This window comes from Acanthochromis polyacanthus, chromosome 4, assembly GCF_021347895.1.
Source record: "Acanthochromis polyacanthus isolate Apoly-LR-REF ecotype Palm Island chromosome 4, KAUST_Apoly_ChrSc, whole genome shotgun sequence".
Classification (NCBI taxonomy): Eukaryota; Metazoa; Chordata; class Actinopteri; family Pomacentridae; genus Acanthochromis; species Acanthochromis polyacanthus.
The window spans coordinates 27,740,987-27,760,770 of record NC_067116.1 but is presented as its reverse complement, the minus strand read 5'-3'; the positions used below and the strand labels follow the sequence as shown (position 1 = coordinate 27,760,770).

The window sequence follows — 19,784 nt, the reverse complement described above, 5'->3', positions numbered from 1 at the left end:
GTAAGTGACTTGGAAATAGCTTTGAAAGAAACATATCTCTGTTGAAAAAGGAGCTAAACCAAGAGCTAATACACACTGGCATGGAGCAGATAAATATTTATGCACAAATATTTATGTCTTACAGTTTCTCAATATATCAATATTAATGATTAATGATCTGCATTCCACACTTTTAATAATTTAGCAAAAATAAATAAGTCATATTTTGCCCACTCTATAAATATTCAGCAGATTCTGAGACATTTTTGTTGTCTGCAGACTGGTTCTTGTTGATAATAGCAGTCACTGGAGCAATGTACATTGAAAGATTTGTTAGTTGTTTGCTTAATCCAATGAATATTTCACATGTTTGTGAATATGAGAATTACCACTCCAATCAAGCACAGTGATGCAGACGCCACACACAGACAGTTTCCCTCCATGTCCCGGTCAAACACGAGATATTTCACACGATAAAAGTATAGCGCAGTTTGAAAAATCTCTATTTAACTCTGTCTGTTTAGAGTCAGAAGTAATAGTCTGTCTGTGGCTGCACAAAGTTTAATTTTTATTATTCTAGACTCTCTAAGTGGAGTATAAGTGGAGCTGTTGCAATATAAATCAATGCACTGCAGTGGATTGTATATCATCATTGGTCCTCTAAACATGATCCAGATGTCTTCACGGATGTCTTTCAAAAACACAGCAGACACTGAAGCTCCAAAACATATTTCTAGCATCAGATGTGACTTTAAGTGTGCTTAAAACCCTAAAAAAAAACAGCTAAATACCACCAATAAGCTCATCAGACATTGATGATGACATGATTTGTCCCCCTGACTCAAGAAGTTTGATGATTTTTCCAGTGGAAACATGCAACTAACACTTGGGCAAGAGAAACCATGAGATAGCATTAATAATGCATTTTCAGCATGCATCATTATTCTACAATTTAAATGAGGGTTAAAGCTCAGTGCTTTACTTGTACAAGAGCAACTGCACATTAAATATACAACATACGTTCACCAGTGAAACTTCATTCATTCATTCATTCATTCATTCGAGTCATTCAAAATTCAGTTCAGGGTCACATTTAACCCCCATAGATAGATGGATAGATGGTATGAGTTTTAAGGGATTCTTTAAAACAAAAGGTATTAAAATTGACAGATAAACAAGATAGATACTGTTATATTCAAACGTAGATTTCAACAGGCAATGCCAGAGGTATGTTAATTAAAACAGATGAATTTATCTTGAAGAGCATTTATGGTTAAAGAGGTTACTGTTCCGAAAAAAGACCCTAAAAAGAGGCCAAATGAGTAAATCATGCCAATATGTGTGTGTTGTATGATCAGGGATAATATTAAATGAGAAAAGCTGATCTGCAAAGAGCCTTGCTGCATTATATTTCATTATATTTTCATTTGTCCCCTGGTGCCTAAATTTTGCATTTTCCTTTACATAAATAAAGACATTTCCAGCCTAAAATGATGCAGTTAAATAACAAATTGGTGTATAAAAATTCACCAGAATGTAGGAAATTAGGTGCTCGATGCTCAAAATTTTCCTTGGGGAGGACATGGAGTATTTTCTGACTACCACAGGCACTGAACTGGACTAACACACTTGAGAAGAAAATAAGCAGAGTCAGCGGTCCTTGGTCCCCTTGTAGGTTTATTGCAAACAGCACAGAGAGTAAAACTAACTGAATTGGTCTCGAGAGCAGCTGACATATGAAAGCAGTGTACATTCCTAAAATACAGTTTCCACATGTGTCACAGACTCTCTTTATCAGTGTGTGTGAAGCAAGCTATTGCATCATCTGACTTTGTTCTTGTTAGCTCCTGAGTGGTTGTTTTCCCATAAAGTATTAGACTATCTTACACTTTTGTATGCCATATTTTGCAAATAAATTTTGATATTACACTAAAACTACAAAATCATGCAGAGTTCTTACTTCGAGAACTGTGGTGAACTGTTCAGCTAATCCTTCTGACATGTGCCTTTCAGTACTTCACGAGACTTTTGTAATTATTTTCCATATTTTGATTCTTCCAATTTCCTGATGGGCTCATCATCATGTGTTTTCATTACATTTTAGCATACGTGATTATACACTAACCAAAAATATGAAGGTAGCATGGAATCTTTTGCACTACTCCCCCATTCTTTCTAACAGAGAGGACTGAGTATTTGTTGTTTCAACACGGCATCTCTACAACAGAATGGACACCATGATACAACCAAATACGTCTATATTGAAAATAATAATAGGCAGATGGACAGTGGGGTCATAGACCAGAAACCACAAGTCAGTAAAGAGTAACACATTTGCATTGCAAAGATTTAATCAGGATGTCGATGCTGTGTGGTGAAAGTCATCCCACTGTTCCTGGAGGACTCTGTGAAGTTGACAGACATTTTAACGGTATAAGATCACATTGTCAGACACCTGAACGTAGAGCTGTCAGAAATTATTTCTTCAAACGCAGATTGTGGAGTTTTAGTGGACATTCAATTGCCTGACTTCGACTCTAACTGGCATACCGACTGTTCTTGTTCTCATCTGTGGTATCATGTCAATTGAATGCAGCTCCATTTTAAGGAGACCTTAAACAATCATGCTATCCGATCTTTGCCCTTTAAAGTCATACCAAACTTGAGTGTGAATTAAGTCTGTAAATTTGTTAGAGGTTTGAAAGCTCAAAAACTTTTTGTGCACAGTTGGCCAAATGTAACCCTTATCCAAGTAGACATATATCAGATTGGTTATTTATTTATTTGCTTTTTCTCCAAGTCAGAAAAGAAGACAATTTGCAAGCTGCCTTTACATTTGTGCTGTTTATTTTCACATGCATATTAAACATAACTGAACAAATTTTAATGGCTACATTCAGCAAGGTAGATAACAAAAACAAAAGACAAAAACACGTGTTCTTGTTTAGGTAAAGCAAGGTAATGTACACATTAGTTGCAAGGTAACTTTACCCTGACAGTAATACAGGCTCACTCGTAATGACTTAAATGTTAAATTAAAATTAAATAGTATTTTTTATTTTGGGTAGCCCATTGTATTATTATTATTATTATTATTATTATTTATTAATTAATTAAAGTCAGTAGGCTGAAAATGATTCTTATTCAGGTCAAGGTCATGCTGCATTGACAAACTTAAAAACTGTTCCACTTCGTGTTGTCTCACATTTTAGGACATTTGTCGCTTTAATGAACAGTTTTTCAGGCATGTTTATCCACATTTGCTCGGACTGGGGTCGACGTGCAGTTCGGGTGACGCTCATCTCCCCCTCCTCCACAGCACAGTGTGGAACCTGCGTGATTTTACAGCAAGATGGCGACAGTCGAACAGGAGCAGAGACGGTGTCAGCTGCAATGACAAGCCGGAGGACGGGAGCGGTGGTCGTCAGGTAGGTGGGTGTTTCAGCGGCTGTTCGTTCTGATGTGAGCCGGGACATGCTGCCGCCAGGTGCGGTCATTAGTCTGGGGATGTGTCGGTGTCGCAGGTCGCTGTGAAGGAAAACACCGCAGTGACTGATAACTGGGGAATATGCTGCTGTGTAGTTTCACTGAAGTCTTAGTGTTTGTCTAAGATGTTGTAGTTTTGTCAGTGTGCCTGAGTGTGTTTGCAGAGCAGCTACAGCAGCTCATAACCTGCCAACATAAAGTCACAGCTAGCAGCTACTGAGGAGCTCTTAGCTATTTAGCTAAAGTCTATCAGTTTAGACATGAGCTGTTTACTTTGGAAATGGCATGAAGTTTACTGCCACACTGATAAATTTTGCAGGACATGCCCGAAAGATCGTTAGCTGTATATTAAACTTAAAGTTTGATATCTCTGCCCTCCCTTTCTGATTTTAAAGGTCCCATGTGGTGAAAATCAATTTTTACTGTTTGCCTTTAAAACTAACAAATACAAAAACGCTCATGTTGTCCAAAAGACTCATCACTTTAATGCTTTCCATTCATTGTCTGTGTAAAGTGGCCCACATCGCATTCTGGTTGTGTCACATTGGGTTAAGAGAGAAGGGGCGTTGAGTTGCCTGCTATCCTAAAGCACCTCATTTGCATAAAGTCAAAGTCTTGGCTACTTTATGCAAATGAAGCATTTCAAGCAGTGGTCCAACACTTTGCGAAGCTTTCGTGAAAACTCTAAATTAGCTGTTGTTAAACTAAAATGACGACAATTTCAGGAGCTTATTTGTAGCCTCAAATGTTTTCATCCATCCAAAAAATGACACGCTCCCTCACATGGCCCTCTTCAAGTGGAAAATGTCTGCATCGTGCACCTCCAAAGTTTTCTAACAATGCGGATAGAGACATGCGGAAAACTGTTGGAAGAACGGGAGCTCCTTGCAGCAGAAGTTCAGAAATACAGGCATTTATACGATTCATCACACAGACATCACCGTGATAATCTGATTATGAATAATTCATGGTGTGAAATTAAAACTAACTGTTGAAATGCAACTATTCGGTAAAATGCCATGATGTAAGTGGTGTACATAATGGCAAACTTCTTCTGCTCTAGTTTAGTACCGTGGTAGACATGTGTTTGCGATACACTGCCCCCTGCAGTTTAGGAGAAGACACTGCATGGAGGATAAAGCCACACATTCAGTGTTGCCAACTTTTTCGCTAAATATGGCGATTTTCCAAATCTTCCTGGGGAATTTTTTGTCAAAAGCCACTAGCGACAAATCTAGCGACTGTTTCAGGTGTTATAGAGACTCTGAAATGAGAGCTTGTATCATTCTGTAGTTACAGTCCTCAAAGCCGGAGTACCAAGAGAAAACCCACGCATGCACAGGGAGAAGATGCAAACTCCATGCAGAAAGATCCCAGACCCAGGCCGGGATGTGAACAGCTGCAAGGAAACAGTACTTGCCACTGTACAGCTCCTAAATGTTTTCAGTTCAAATTATTTGGTGCAAATTCACAACATATGTCATCTCACAGCCCTTAGCATGGTAGGGTACAGACCTAATGAATTCTAATGATGGGAACGAACACGAACCCCCCTAAAATAGGGAAGTGAGGGGGGAAAAAAATCCTCTGTCTGTCATGTGACCTGCTAGTTACACCCCTCTCAAGCTTGCGATGTTCGGAAACAGTGTGTTGCCTTGCTTGGACACGTACTATTATATTGCATTTCAGGCAAAGGGGCGTCATGCTGCCTGCTAGCTGCTGCACCTCATTTTGATAAAGTTGATGTCTCTGCTGCTTTCATGCAGTCTTAATGCACTCCTAGCATCTGAGGAACCGACATCAAAGATTACTTTTACTGTGTTTGCACTAGGGAAGATTTGTCTCAAGCCACTGTGGCTAAAGTGCTAGAATTTTGTTTAGCCACATTTAGCCACACTTTTTCAGTATCTGTACGGCGGTGCGCGAAGTTGTGGACAAAAGACAAGACAGTTGAGGACATCATCTTGGGCTTTGGGAAATACAGATACAATATATTTTTCACCCTTTTCTGACAGTTTATAGAACAAATAATTAATCACTCAATTGAGAAAGTAATGGACAGATTCAAAAACAATGAAATGACCAATTAATTGCCAGCCAAATGGCAGCTGAAGGCCTGAATAGAAAAATAGAAACCTGAAACAGGCCCTTAAATAGAAATAGAAAAAAACTCATGGGGTTTACAAGTTGGGATGCACAAGGACCATGGGATTGGGGATGAGGGAAGTGTATGTGCACGTGTGTGTGTGTGTAGCAAAGGGGGAGGGGTGTTGGTGGAAATTGAGTAAGCCAGGTACAGAGAGCGAGAGCTGTAGTCCGAATCCTTTTTTCTGATTGGCTGAGATGAGACACGTGACAGTGTGCATCTATTAATGATCAGAAGCATTCGGGTTGTTCCAGTTATACTTGGTTGCGCTCTTCAGTAAAGGAGACGCGGTTTGTTATTTTCTTTGATTATCGCTCGGCAAATTACAAAAAAGTTGTAAGTTAACCCTTTTTTCACATTTATTAGGGGGTCGACACACAGGAAGCAACAGTTGAGGGGGGAATGCGAAAGTCATTGCAACAGTAGATAAATTCAACACACGGTGCGCGATACTTGGCAGCGGCAGGAGATTAACGGCGACACACGGCACGCTGTGCAAAAGCACAGATCGCTTGTCTCCCTCACTTCTGATTGGCTGTGAAATTAGAGGGATTTTTTACATTTTCAAAGAGTTTCATGACAGAAAAGCATAAAGATGATGAGCCAGAAGATATTGCTTGATTTAGCCGAAATTTTACTATTGACAGTGGCTTATAAAAGTTTACCCTGGCGCCAACCAACTCCCATGCAGCAGCTTTTTTTATTTATATCACGATAGTCATTAAGGGAAGGATCATGAAGAATCGGGAAATCAATCACGGCTAAAATAATTTGCTCCTCCATGTTGAAAACCGGAGCGGACCATTAAAGTATAGGAGCGGACTGTACTGTGTAACATGCTGTAAGCTCATTGGTCAGTGAGTGAAACCCTCGCTGATTGGTTGAAGCTCCAGGCAACAGCGACAGAAGTTGAACATTTTTCAACTTTCTGGTATCGCGTCGCAAGCCAGCAGGTGCACGTCTACGTGAACGTGCGCGAAATTTCACATGCACGAATGTTGCCATCGGGTTGTTGGGAGGGGGGAAAGCAATGTTCGTCTCGTCGCACAGCAGCCATAGAAAATGAATGGAGCGCGACTGTTGTCGCTTCCCGTGTGTCGAGCACTTTAGGCAAAATTAGCTTCGTCACTGTGGCTAAACATGCTAAAAATGGCTTCGCCATCCTGAGGAAGGCTTCGCCTATGGCGAAGTGGCGAATGGCTAGCGCAAGCACAGTTTTATGTTTACTGGCAATGTCCCGACAACAATTTAAAAAAAATCTTTGGTGTTTGCACTTTGTGTGGCTACTTGTAATGTGGTTTACGCTACCTTTAGCTTTGTATGCCAGGGGATCAGAGCTCTGTGATTGGGGATGTTCAGACATGGTGGAAATTCTGAGAGCCATTTGAAACCATTAAACAAGGTGTTGGTGGATTTGGTGTTTTTAGGTCGCTTGTTGTTCTTCTGTATAGTTTAAACTTAGTCTGTGTTTACAGCTGTTTGCTTCTCTCTTGCTCTCTGTGCTCACATAAACTGCAGTTTAATACAGCTGGGTGCTCAATTAAGCTGTTTTCATTTACGGATTTTTCTGTTTTTGTTGTCAAACAACAGAACACGTATGAAATTGTGGATGAAACACAGTCCATTACGACTGCATGCTAACTTGCAGCCACTTTAGAGTCATTCCATGCCAACTCACCCCAGGCCTCCCAGTTGATGTCATGGATTTGTTTGAAAAAACATGCAAGAAGTTCTACCTAAATAATGTAATTTTGCAAAATCCCACAGCTCTACTGCAAATACATTATGAGGTTTGAAACTAGGCCCTCTGTGTTAAATTTTTAGAACCAATCATCCAGATTTGGTTGGAATTGAATGAATATTAATGGAGATATGGATTTTTGAAACTTAAAGATTTTTTGATTTGATGATTATAGATTTCAATTATTTTAATTTCTGTAAAACAAAAACAACAAAAACCAGCATAACCTATAGACATGATTACGAGTTCAAACTTTTTTTTTTTTTTTTTTTAGATTTCTAGGATATTCAGTAAAAAAAAAATCAACCAAATCATCTGAAAAATAAGCAACTGGTAAGGCTTTAAAGATGCTTTAAAAGAACCGCTGAAGTTATAAAATTGAATATCAAAGGCCTGTTTTCAAAAATTCATAACTCAAATGTATTTGGTGTAGACCTGTGGGATTTTACAAGGTTCCATGGTTTAGGCAGAAGTTTGTGCATGTTTTTTTGTTTTTCCAAGCTAATCCATGACCTCAGCTGGTAGACTCTAGGTGAGTTGACATGGAATGACTCTTTAGAGCCATTTCTAAGTTGCTCATCTCCAGCTAAAAATAAAATAACTTATAACTGCAACAGTGTCTGACAAACTCATTGAACACACGAGTTATAAACAACAGCTGTGAAATGCCAATATTTCTATATATAATGATCACTCAAAGAGAAGGAAGCAATACAAAGTCCTGGTCTGATCCAGCCAATCATGCTCCTGTCAGCTGTGATATGGTCAACTGTTTTGCAGCTCAGCTGTACTTAAAAATACAGACTGTTTATGACAAAACTATGTCAGGAGTTATACAGTCATGGTAAAAATTTTCAACCTTGTAGCACAAAGACAAACTATAGAGACATGTCAGAATTTCTGAATGTGGGGCCTTAAATAGCATTTTAGCAACACAGAGTGATTGTGAGAGTGATAATGTACTGAAGTTGTGAAAGTTATAAGTCTGGGTTGACCAATGAGATAAGCAAAGAGGTGATAAGCAGTATTTGGAATGGATATAATTGCCTGGGTGCAGTACCAAGATGACTGCTGAGTAGAGAGACGGTCCTATAAAGATTTTCACAATGTGCAGCACACATATAGGAATAGTCTCATCTACTGAAGATGCATTTGTTCAGAGATACAGTAGAACATGTTGATATATCTGAACAGGTTGGTTTGTTCAAGATTGATTGGATTTGACCTGGACTTGTAGCAGTGATTCTAAACTGTATGCTTATAGTCTGTTGTGAAGGATCTTATACAGTTTGCCATGTAGCATCCTAGAAATTTGAAAGTGTTCCTGACATTGAACAGAACTGAACGCAAATACGACAGAGATCAGCTGAATTCATTCTTGAGTTTGCTAGATCAAATAATCAATAGACAGTGTAAGCATTTTATACTTCATTTTTATGTAGACTTAGTAGTTTTGTGGTTGAACCTCCATAAGATTAGATGAGGGAGCTCTTCTGACATTGCAGTTTGATAGTGATGCATTGTTCAGTGACTGTAGTCTATTTGTTACAGAGTCTGACCCATTGATATTGATATAGCATTTGATATATCAGCCAATATTCATTACATATACACGCACACATTGTTAAAGTTATATTGAAAAACGCGAAAATGATGGAGTCGTTGTATGCTAGAAAAGCTTTCATGTTGGTGCATATTGGGCAACATAATGGTAGTGGTATGTTTGTGATCAAATGAAATCAAGATGAGGTTTTACAATAAGAAGACTGTAAATGATAGTTCTAATAGGTTAACTTAACTTTGTATTTGCCTTGGATTGATTGTTTCAAGAAAGCTTTTTGGAATACAGCTGGTTGCAAATAATAGTATACTGGTGGTAAAACGTCAGTGAATCAAATCCTGCGTCTTCGGGATTTAGATCAATGAGGAAGACAGAATCATTATATTATTGTCCACTGAAAATGTAAGGTTGTCTTTCCCTTTTAACAACCATTTGAAAAAAAAACCCAATAATAGCACAGGTAACTACCATAATAGCAAATTTGTCCTCTGTTTTGTTTCCATTGCAGACAGCTAGTGTGCATTGCATCCCTGTTGTCAGGTCAGGAGTGGAGGTTCTGTATAATCTAAGTGTAGATGTATATACGTGTGTCCATCACTCCCTGCAGGTGTCTATGGATGAGCTCACACAGCTATAGAAGAAATCAGTGGCAGCTTAACAGCCTAGTGTTGGTTTTACTGCATTAGTATACTGCAGAGAGTAAAGGAGTCAACTACTCGACTAAATAAATCAGATGGTTGAGGCATGTTATCCACAAATTGATTATATGTCACTTGACAAGGTCAAATATTTTAACCAAGATGCCTGAAGTCCCTGAATGCTCAGCATAGCAAACAGTTATATGCTCTCTGTTGGCCTGGCTGGCTGCTTACACAGCCATAAATGAAGACACCTGGGACTACTTAAATAGGAGTACACTGGCCTGAATTAACAACTCAGCTGAGGAACAGCTGCAGAGATGAGTTATTTTTGTAATCAGATGCACCTACCAAGAACATGGAGGTTTGCAGAAATGTATCAGATGCAAAGAAATATGGGTGGCATGTTTTCATAGAACCACTCACTATTCACACCACTGCACCATCTGCATAGCATTAAAGCTATCACTGTGTCTTTTGGCGCTAAATATCAGTGAATCACTGAAACAGAAGGGATATTTAATTGTTATGCAGAGCCTATGTAGAATATATACTGCTCAAAAACAACATGAAAACCACTTAAAGTTGATGTGAGCATATGACGATGGCACCTGTCAGTGGGTGTGATATATCAGGTAGTACGTCAATAGTCAACTCTTGAAGTTGATGTGTTGGAAGCAGGAAAAATAGGTAGGTTTTGGCCAACTTACACTGTGCTGGTTGGATGACTATGTCGGGGCATTCTACAAAACAGCAGGTCTTGAGGGGTGTTCCTGGTGTGCAGTGGTTAGTACCTACCCAACGTGGTAGCAAGTGAAGAGCAAAGTCTGGTTTGTGTAGTCTGATCCTGCAGACGAGCGACTGTAGCACAGACTGCTGAAACCCTTAATAATGTGATGATAGAAAGGTATAGACACACAGTGTCGCAGGTTGCTGCGTATGGGGCTGTGTAGCTGCAGGCCCCTCAGACTGCAGATGCTCACCCCTGTCTACCACCAAAAGCATCTGATGAATCATGTTTTCTTTCTCTTTTTTCATCATGTGGACTGCCAAGTGTGGTGTTGCTCTGTGGAAGAGATTGCAGCAGGATGCACTGTGGTACATAGTCTACACTATTGCTGCAGACCACATACAACTCTTTATGACAGAGGTATCCCCTGATAGCAGTGCTCTCTTTCAACAGGATAATGCATATTGCCATCCTGCAGACATGGTTGAAAAAGGCTTTGAGGCACATGACCAAGACTTCAAGCTGGCTTGGTCTCCAGATTCCCAGTTCTCAGTCCAATCGAGTATCTTTGGACATGCTGGAAAAACAACTCCAGTTAATGGAGGCTCCATCTCACAACTTTAAGGACTTAAAGGATCTTCTGCTAACGTCTTGGTGCGTGATACTACAGAACACCTTCAGAGGTCTGTGGAGTCCAGGCGTGCATGGCTCAGAACTGTTTTGGCGGCATGAGGCTGAAGATCACAAGATTAAGCTGGTAGTTTTAATGTCACTGGTAAAATACTGAATATGTGGTTTTATAACAATGTTTTAGATCGTTTCTACCAACCTCATTAATGTGCAAGCCCAGTTTGTGACAATGTGATTGCTTACTCCTCACTCTTCTTTTCACATTATATTTAGTATTTACTAACAGAAAGTAAACTGCCCATACTTGCTTATTTTCTTTGTCCATTGTCAGGCTACCACTACTGCCATAGCCTGTAGTTTTGCTTTGCTTGCTTGGGTTAGCAGGAAGAGGTGAAGTTTGATGAACTTTCACCTAGTATGTTCTGTGTGCATTTACACAGTGCTTTTCCTCATCCAAACAAGTTAGGAATGGCAACACTGGTGACGTTCTGGGCCCGATTCGAAGATCGGGATTGGCACAGATCACAAGAACTTTCAACTGATCGATCTAGAAACCTATGCCTGATTCTTTGTTTATATATATTATCACAAAGTCACATGAGAAAAGATTGAAAACAACAATTGGGAATTGCGAATCTGCAATACTTGAAGTGTGTGTTATCGAGGAAAATGATGCTGGATATTGGCTGATAATAAATATTAAATGACTTGGAACAAATCAGGAGCAAAAAAAGTTAAGACCGAGAGTAAATTTGTAGTTGAGTTTTACTACATCCATCTATACATTAATCTATCCATCTAATTTTTCAATCAATATCCAGGCCTCCTGACCATAGGTGAAATTTGAAATATAGGCCAGCAGGTAAATCAACAGCTTTGTCTTAAGGCTCAGCTCCCTTTTCGCTATAAACGTCTGGTACCACACCTGCTTTAGTCCCGATGCTTCACTAGTCTGCCCATCTCATGCTCCATTTTTCTGTCACTCATAAACAAGATCTCAGGATACTTTAACTCCTTTACTTGGGGCAATAACCCACCCCCAGCCAACAGGGACAGTCTACCAGAGTAAATTCCCCAATAAACTGGCAGTCAGGGACCCTTCTTGGATAGAAAATCACTCCGGCAATTGTCTGGTGGCTGGGCCTTGAGCCATGGGAAGCTACATGGGGCCACTGACTACGTTTATATGCCATCAATATTCGGGTTAAGGTCAATATTCCGGTTTCTGAAAAATTTGGAATAACCCGTTTGTGGGTTAGAATGAGGGTTTTTGACTGCATGTAAACGTAGTGATTGTTCAGTGGGGTACCACTCATAGGGTTAGACATTGGCTACGTTTATATGCAGTCAAAAACCCTTTCTTAACCGGAATATTAGCAATATGGGCCATATTTACATGGCCCGGTTGCGTACGGCCATGTAAACACCCGCAAAAACCCGAATATGCTCATATTCCGGTTTTTAAAAACCCGAATAAGACCCCTGGGTTACTCCTTTTCTAACCCGAATAGCTCGTCATATAAACGCGCATCGGAATATCCCCATAGAAAGAAACATTAATTTGCGTACTGCGCATGTTTCATCCGAAAGGAATCTTGGTCTTTTGAGTACGGCAACTACTTGTATGCCACATCTGGCGCGCGACCCACCGGAAATACACAAGGAGAGGTAAACAGACATGGCGAAACCCACACGCGGCATCACAGCGCCACACAGTGTCACACAACAGGAGTAACTCTCTCTGTTTAGGCATGTAAACGGGTTATTCCAAATGTTTCAGAAACCGGAATATTGACCTTTACCCGAATATTGATGGCATATAAACGTAGTCATTGAGGTCAGGCAAGGGTGGGCAAAGGTGTGCTGACTCCTGGTAGTGCAGACTTGTTTCAGCACACCAAAGAAAAAATAATTAAATAGAAATAATTATTGAAAGAAAATGGGTTAATTTGAAATTGCTGTTAATGCATATTGTATAAAGACATTTCTTTAACCCAAACAGAAGATGGTATAATGGGCCCCAAACAATAGTGAAGTAAGCTCCCTGAACTGACTGCAGCAGCTTTCACTTATTGACACAAATGCTGAAACTGGGCAGAGAGATTCTCTGCAGCCGAGTGTGTCAAGCTGGATTCACAAAATCTTACTGAAATCTTCGTAAAGCTCTTTCCCTCATTTCATCTGTGTGGTGTGTGGCTTTTCAGTCTTATCAACGAAGTTTCAGAACATTTACTTACTGTTGGTCTCTCTGTTACAGATACGTTCTCGAAGAACAATGTGGTGGAGTCCAGTTCCTCAGCACAGACCGGTGAGTAAACACATTTTTCGTGTTATTTTTGGGTTAATCGCGCAATTTCGAGTCAAGTTTCTCTGTTATGACAACTGGCATTATCGAATATCGTTTCTTATTAGAAGTGATATTATCCATTCATTCATTATGATTCAGAAAAGGATCACAACAAGGTGACCTGCAGTGAAGCGTATAAATAATTTCTGTTAAATGGGCACCGAATGAGTTTGCTTGAGCAAATAGACATGAAGTTAGTATGAATGCTGCTTGCGTGTTTGATTGAAAATCTTAGAAAAATGTGTTGTGTGGAGTCTAACTTTCTTTGGCTGTCATTATTATAATCGTACTGGTGGAGCATAAACCTAAAATGTGACCGTCTCTGAAGAGGTGTTATCATTCAGCGGCACAGTTGCATGTCTCCTTACCAGCTTAACACCTGAAACTGTAGCTCAGATGTGTGAAATGCTCTGAAACTATAGCTGGGTGTGATTACCAGTCAAATTAAATCTGAGATGTCAGTTACATGTGTCACTGCTCCCACTCCTACACTTGGCAGGTTGTAGGGAGTGACAAGCTGGCTGTTGATTATTTTCCAGTGGGAAACAGAATCACTGACACACAGGGAGTGTTTGCAATATCCTCGTCTTTGTTTAATTTCCTTCAAATGTAAGTGACTTCTGTAAATTCAGATTTGAAATTTCCACCACATTGATATTGCACCATAACTGAATATGTAGTAGTGGTCAAGAGGTCTTATGAGTATCTCTTTTTTTCTTTATTTTTGCAAAGGTAAATGATGTGATAAAATCCAAAAAAGCACAGAGTTTACATACAAAAAGCTTTGTTTGTCTACAAGTTAATTTCCGCTTAGGATGCTGTTTAAAAGAAAACTTTGATTGATCTACTGTTTTCACATATTTTCTGTATGTGACGAGTGTTTTTGAAGGCAATAATGTCTGGTAGTAGATCTAAAGTAGATCTTCTAGAAACGGTGTCACATTTTTGTGAACAATTATTTGTGTGATGCAAAGGCATGATTAATCTGCAGAGTAATTAATAACAATACAATTTCGCTGTATTATTCAGGTTTCAGCAAATATAGTGAACATTTTGGATGTAGTATGAAATTTAAGAGAGTTTACAATAGAATCCATCACACCTCTACCTCTATTATTGATCATTTCTTGAATTTAATTTATTGATATTGTAGTAGTATAGTAACAAAGTAGAAGAATGCGTCACAAAAGCATTTAAGAAAGAAAAATATTCATAAAACAACAAAACATGAATGAGATAAATTAAAGTTCACATTGAAAGCTTTAAATGCTGTCAGAGCATTTTGTTGTTTGCTCTGTCTCATTAAGTTCTCCTAGGATTCCAATCTGCATTTTACATGAGGGAAGATCCGCTTTCAAGGATTTGTTACAAATAGATGTTTTTCAGACATTTCATTGGTTTCGTATATGTATCTGTAATTTCAGCTCCCAGTTTTGTTTTTCTTTATCCTGCTTACATTTCAGTGAACATTCGCTGCGACTGTAGCAAACAGCACGAAGATACAAGCTTTTCATTTCCCTAATTTGTGACGGCAGCTTCTGTTGTGAAGGATTTGCGGAAACGCCTTTTGGATGAATTTCTTGGGTTAAGAGTTCATTATTGTATTCAGATTATCTGACACACGATACAGCCTGGTTACAAAAAAAAAATCACACAAGCAGCTTTTGAAGACAGTTAATGTTGACAACATCCAGACAACAGATTTTTCTTTTAGTTTGGGATATTTTTCATGTTCACAAATCCGAATTTACATATAAATTGAGTGGCACTTTCCTTTTAAAGAAACGTGGGACTGACTTCCTCCTGGAGAGGAATTTCTTTTAGAGGAGAGATGGACTGCAGCTACTTGAATCCTAATTCACGGGCAGGTGAGATTGTTGCGGCCCATCAAAGGCTGAATGAAGCGCTGAGCGGTCCATGATCCGGTCTGCTGCAGATCAAGCCCTCTGTTATCCTGCTTCACTCAGGCTATGGACTGTTTCCTCCACTAAGGGGCAGAATATGATCACTGATGCTCTCAGCCCTCACAGGGAGGATACACTGAAAAGCAACACCAGTTATCATGGCCTGTCTTGTTACTGAATAATCTGTGGCATGGTTTGCCTGTACATTCTAAATTAGATAGATGATAAAAGATGGGGTGATGGATATATGCTGGCTTCTATTAAGTGAAAAGTAAATACTGTTCAAAAGCAATAAAACACTTCAAAACTCTGAATTAAATCAGTTATGACAAGAATATAATCATCTAATTATAGTACACATCATTTAGTGCATGTTTTTGAGGAATAATTTAGTGCACCTTCACTGTATTCCATTTTTCATTTTTGTGTATTTTAAAATTACCAGGCTACGCAAAACATACATGCATTTTATTACATATTTTAAATGTGATCCAACGCACACAAGTCTGCAAGGATGTCAAATCAGTGCGGTCTTGTATTTATCCCTCTGAACATTTCGCAAGTCCAAACAACCTCTATCTTTGAGGGTTGGGATTAGCGAGCTTCCATTGTACATGAGCCGTCAGGCGGCTAACCCTTTCTGTGATAGCTATCTGAGGTTGAGCTCAGCACTTTCCTCATTAATTTCCCATTTATTCTCAGAGTTGGATGTGATATTTTAGAGATTTGAGCATGCAGGGCACAGGTTAGGTGCAATTATGCTGACGGAGGGCTTTTACAGATATGCTCAATGAAATCTGGAGTATAGGATTATACATGTAGAAAGTTATATAGTGATTAACCTTCATTTCAGTCTCCTCGGTGATATCTAGGAGGCAAATCCTCCTCCAATCAGCTGCTGTCAGGTATATTTTTCCATCCTGATAAATGACCTTCAAAATGATAGACCGAGGCAGTCTTTCTTCTGCTCATACTGTGCTTTTGAAGCATTTCTTTGCCCTGTTAGGTGGTTCAAATGCTTCCTTAAACTACACCCCACTCCAAATTTCCTCAATGGGAAAGCTATACGGTTTCACTTAAAGACGTCCTCGCAAATTTTTAACCACTAGTTGTGCTGCGGAGGAATGTTTTGATTTGTGGGCCCTAATGTTGTTTGTATCTTGGAGTCCGATGAAAGCATAACTTTGTGACTTTCCACTCCATTTTTTTTGTTTGTTCTCAGCAGATTTCCATGGCTTTAGGTGCTGTCCAATAGTAAAATATGACAATAGATACATTTTGATACACTATGTATTGTCACAGTGCATTAGAATGTGGGATTATATTTATTACTCTTTAGTCCAAGGGGAAAACCTACCCAAAAAATAGGGTTTGGGTTTAGATACCAGAAACCCACAAATGTATTTATGCACTACAAAAACATCAAAGCCAGTTTGGTTATTAATACCTCTAAAAATCTTTATTTTTTTTTTCAAAAGTAAAAATCTAACATTTTCTGAAACAAATCCTCCTATTTCAGTTCCTAATTTCTGCACCAGATTGAAGACAACGCCTCTTTATTTGTATCTGTTTTCAAGAGATTTAAAGATTTTGAGTATGTGTTTGAACATGTGAGTTTGTTTTTAGCTTTTAGACATGGTGTCGGCAGCTGCAGTGGAAAACTGCCTTTGTAACCACACATGGAGGAAAAACACACACACACACACACACACACACACACACACACAAAATGCCTGTTAATCTGCTAATGAAATAGAAAAAAAATAATGAATACTCAATGTCACAGTTGTTAAGCACCATTTAATTCATTAAATGTATGTGTCATCATTTTAATATGCAAAGATATTTAACACTCTTAAGCTTTAAATTTATATTATTTCATGTCACGACATTATAATCATCTGTAATCCCTTTTTTTGCACAAATGCTGCCTGGTTGACGAAGCCACTTCTTGCTGCTGCTGTCTTTTATTTTCCTTCCGGTTTTGCGTCGACGCTGCAGAAAGGAGGCTTTCACAACAATGGCAGCTCCCTCCCTCGCCCCTCGAAGAAAGGACATATTTGAGCCTCTTTGATTTGGCCCGATTTGTTTTGATGTGAGGAGTGAGTGGTTTTTAAAATCTGCTTAACTCCCCAGGCCTGGCCCAGCCTCCCACAGGGCTAATGACCGTAGCCTGGCCGGTGTTGAATAATACAGACGCTTGTGAGGTGCAAGTGGGGAGGAGGGCAAGGGGTTAGATGTGGGCCCTGCCTCTACAGTACACCTCCATTGATAAGATTGTTTTAATTGGTATGAATAGAGAGGGGTTTCTCTCTCTCCTTGTATACATTTACCATTATACTCATTAGCTTCCCGTTGCCTCCCAGCAAGTTTCTCCTTCACATCCCCCGGGGTCTCCTGGGAGGCAATTTGCATCTCTCCATGGTGTCTCTTTGGGGTTATTGAGGAAATATTAGCCCCATTTCTTCTGTGGTCGACCCTTTGATTTATTTGGAGCTGGGGCTGATAGAGTGGCACTCACATGTTAATGACTGGCGCTGATACAGGCCCCTGGTGCAAGACGACTCATTGATCCGGGTTGAAAAGGTACAATTGACAAGCAGTACTGAATAATCGTCTTATGTGTGTGCGTGTGTGTGTGCCCGTGTGTGGACCTTGGGAAATGACAAGGGAATCCCACTGCTGTCAAGGCTGCTGTGCTCCAGCTGTCCACTTCTCCTGATAGAGTTAGATAAATAGGCTTTTGTTGGCCTCTGAATTCCTTGTGACTTTTGACAGCCACAGTTTTGGCATCTTCTGTTTGGAGGCTTCTTCTTCTTCTTCTGTTTTCCACTCGTGTCATCTCTTCGACCACATGTGATCACAGTGGAGCCTTATTTTAGCTGCTTCTAGGATCCAATCAGAGGCCGCAAACTAGAACTTCACAATGCGTTGTTTCAGCATTGATACTGCTAAGTAAACGAAAGCAAATTTACTTGTGTCCTGCTACTTCTGCTTGAATCAAAAAAGAAAGCTTGAATGTGTCTTTTTTTCCGTGACAAATCAATGGAAGAAAGCTTTGAACATTTATTCCTCGTACTATTTTTTAAAACTTTATTCATAAGACACAAAGTTTGTTAGCAAGCAAGATAAGAGAAACACTAAAAATGAAGATGTCATTGAAAGAAGAAGCACAATTTAAAGGAAATAATTAATTTGCAATAAGGATGATGTTGGTCAAAAACAGCTACATGGACAACAGTGTCTTGCAATTGTTGCTATGAAGAGTCAACACAACTTAATTTGCTTGACCAGCTCTTTATGACGAGTGTAAACTGAAATCTGAATACCATCTAAAAATACTTTGTATGCCGTTTTTTAAATGATTTGTACTGCATTGAAGATAAGTAACTTTATCTTTGCAAATAGAGTTGCCCAAGTCTTCTGTTGAGGTACTTTCTCAAAACTCAATAAAGTAAATATTGCAGTGTCAGTTGTTTTTTTCCCCCCCCCAATATCAAGCAACACAATCCTGCAAAACAACACAGCGTTCGTCCCGGTCTAATAATAGAACTCAAGGTGACTACTGAGGGATCACTTTGGTTGCCATTAGTGAGCACTGAGCCCCTGGTACCAACCCCAACCCCGCTCACCTCCCCTCATTCCTGCCATCGTGCGCTCGTATTATGTTTTAAAGAAAGATAATGAGAGATTTCATCCTAATACCTGCGATGCTTGACATGCCTCCGAATTTAAGCTCACTGATGTCTGCTCGGCAATGTGGAGCCTGTCCTCAATTTGGAGAGCAGTTTGACACCGACTCCCTTTCATCTGAATGGTCACATGTCTGCAGCAAAGCGGCAGCAACAAAGTTTGATATATATATAATTTTTTTCTCATCCCGACCGCTGAGGAAAGCATCTGAGCGCGCCTAATCATAGCAACAACCTCTGTCTTGCTTAGTATTTATATACTTTCAGTTATATGGTAATAATAACATTTATTAAAAGTCAACATCCTAACTGCCACTAAACAAAAATACCCAGCACCGCAATCGCTGCATCTTCTCTGCATACTTATAACAGATTAGAGGTTATGTATATCAATTGCACAGCTCATGCATATTGTTATGAAGGAGAAATGCAGGAAATGGAAATGTGCCATTTCAACGAGCCGGCACAGCTTGCCAAAAGCAGGCAAGTGGGTAGTGCTCGCGGTGATGGTCGGGTTTGTTTTCCTCTCAGTGTTGGGAGATGAGAAGTCATGTATCTAAACAGAGCAGATATGATGTTTATGAGAGCCATCTGCTTGGCAGCCCTCCTGTGCCCGCTGCCCTCCTCAACGTGAGAGCCGCCTCATTAAAACGGTCACATGCCTGAGAAATTTCTAACTGCTGTGGGTTTTTTTTCCTCCCCTTCTTCGCCCCGTTAAAAGGAGTAGAGTTTAAAACTAACAAAGCCTTGGGAAATCCCCATCAGACATCCCTCCCTTAATCCATTTAATTTTGAAAGGTATTGTTTAAAGCTTTAAAGTTTATATCGTTTAATCCCCCTCCAACACTACGGGCAGCAAATGAGGCCGTGTCAGCAGCTTGAACAGATATAATCTACTCCACACAACAGAAAATCCTCCTTCAAGACAAG

The 19,784-nt window shown here is 39.6% G+C and overlaps 1 protein-coding gene across 2 annotated transcripts in view; it reads left to right on the top strand.

The window, feature by feature from the left end:
* The first annotated feature begins 3,208 nt into the window (after nt 1–3,208).
* The window catches only part of znf644b (zinc finger protein 644b), a 35,822-nt gene continuing 19,246 nt past the window's right edge, over nt 3,209–19,784 (top strand). The window contains exons 1-2 of one of the 2 annotated variants that reach the window (XM_051947652.1): nt 3,209–3,411; nt 13,169–13,219. The gene's annotated coding sequence lies outside the window, so the exon portion shown is untranslated. The remainder of the gene's footprint in view (nt 3,412–13,168; nt 13,220–19,784) is intronic. The other variant, XM_022221228.2, reaches the window with a different exon arrangement.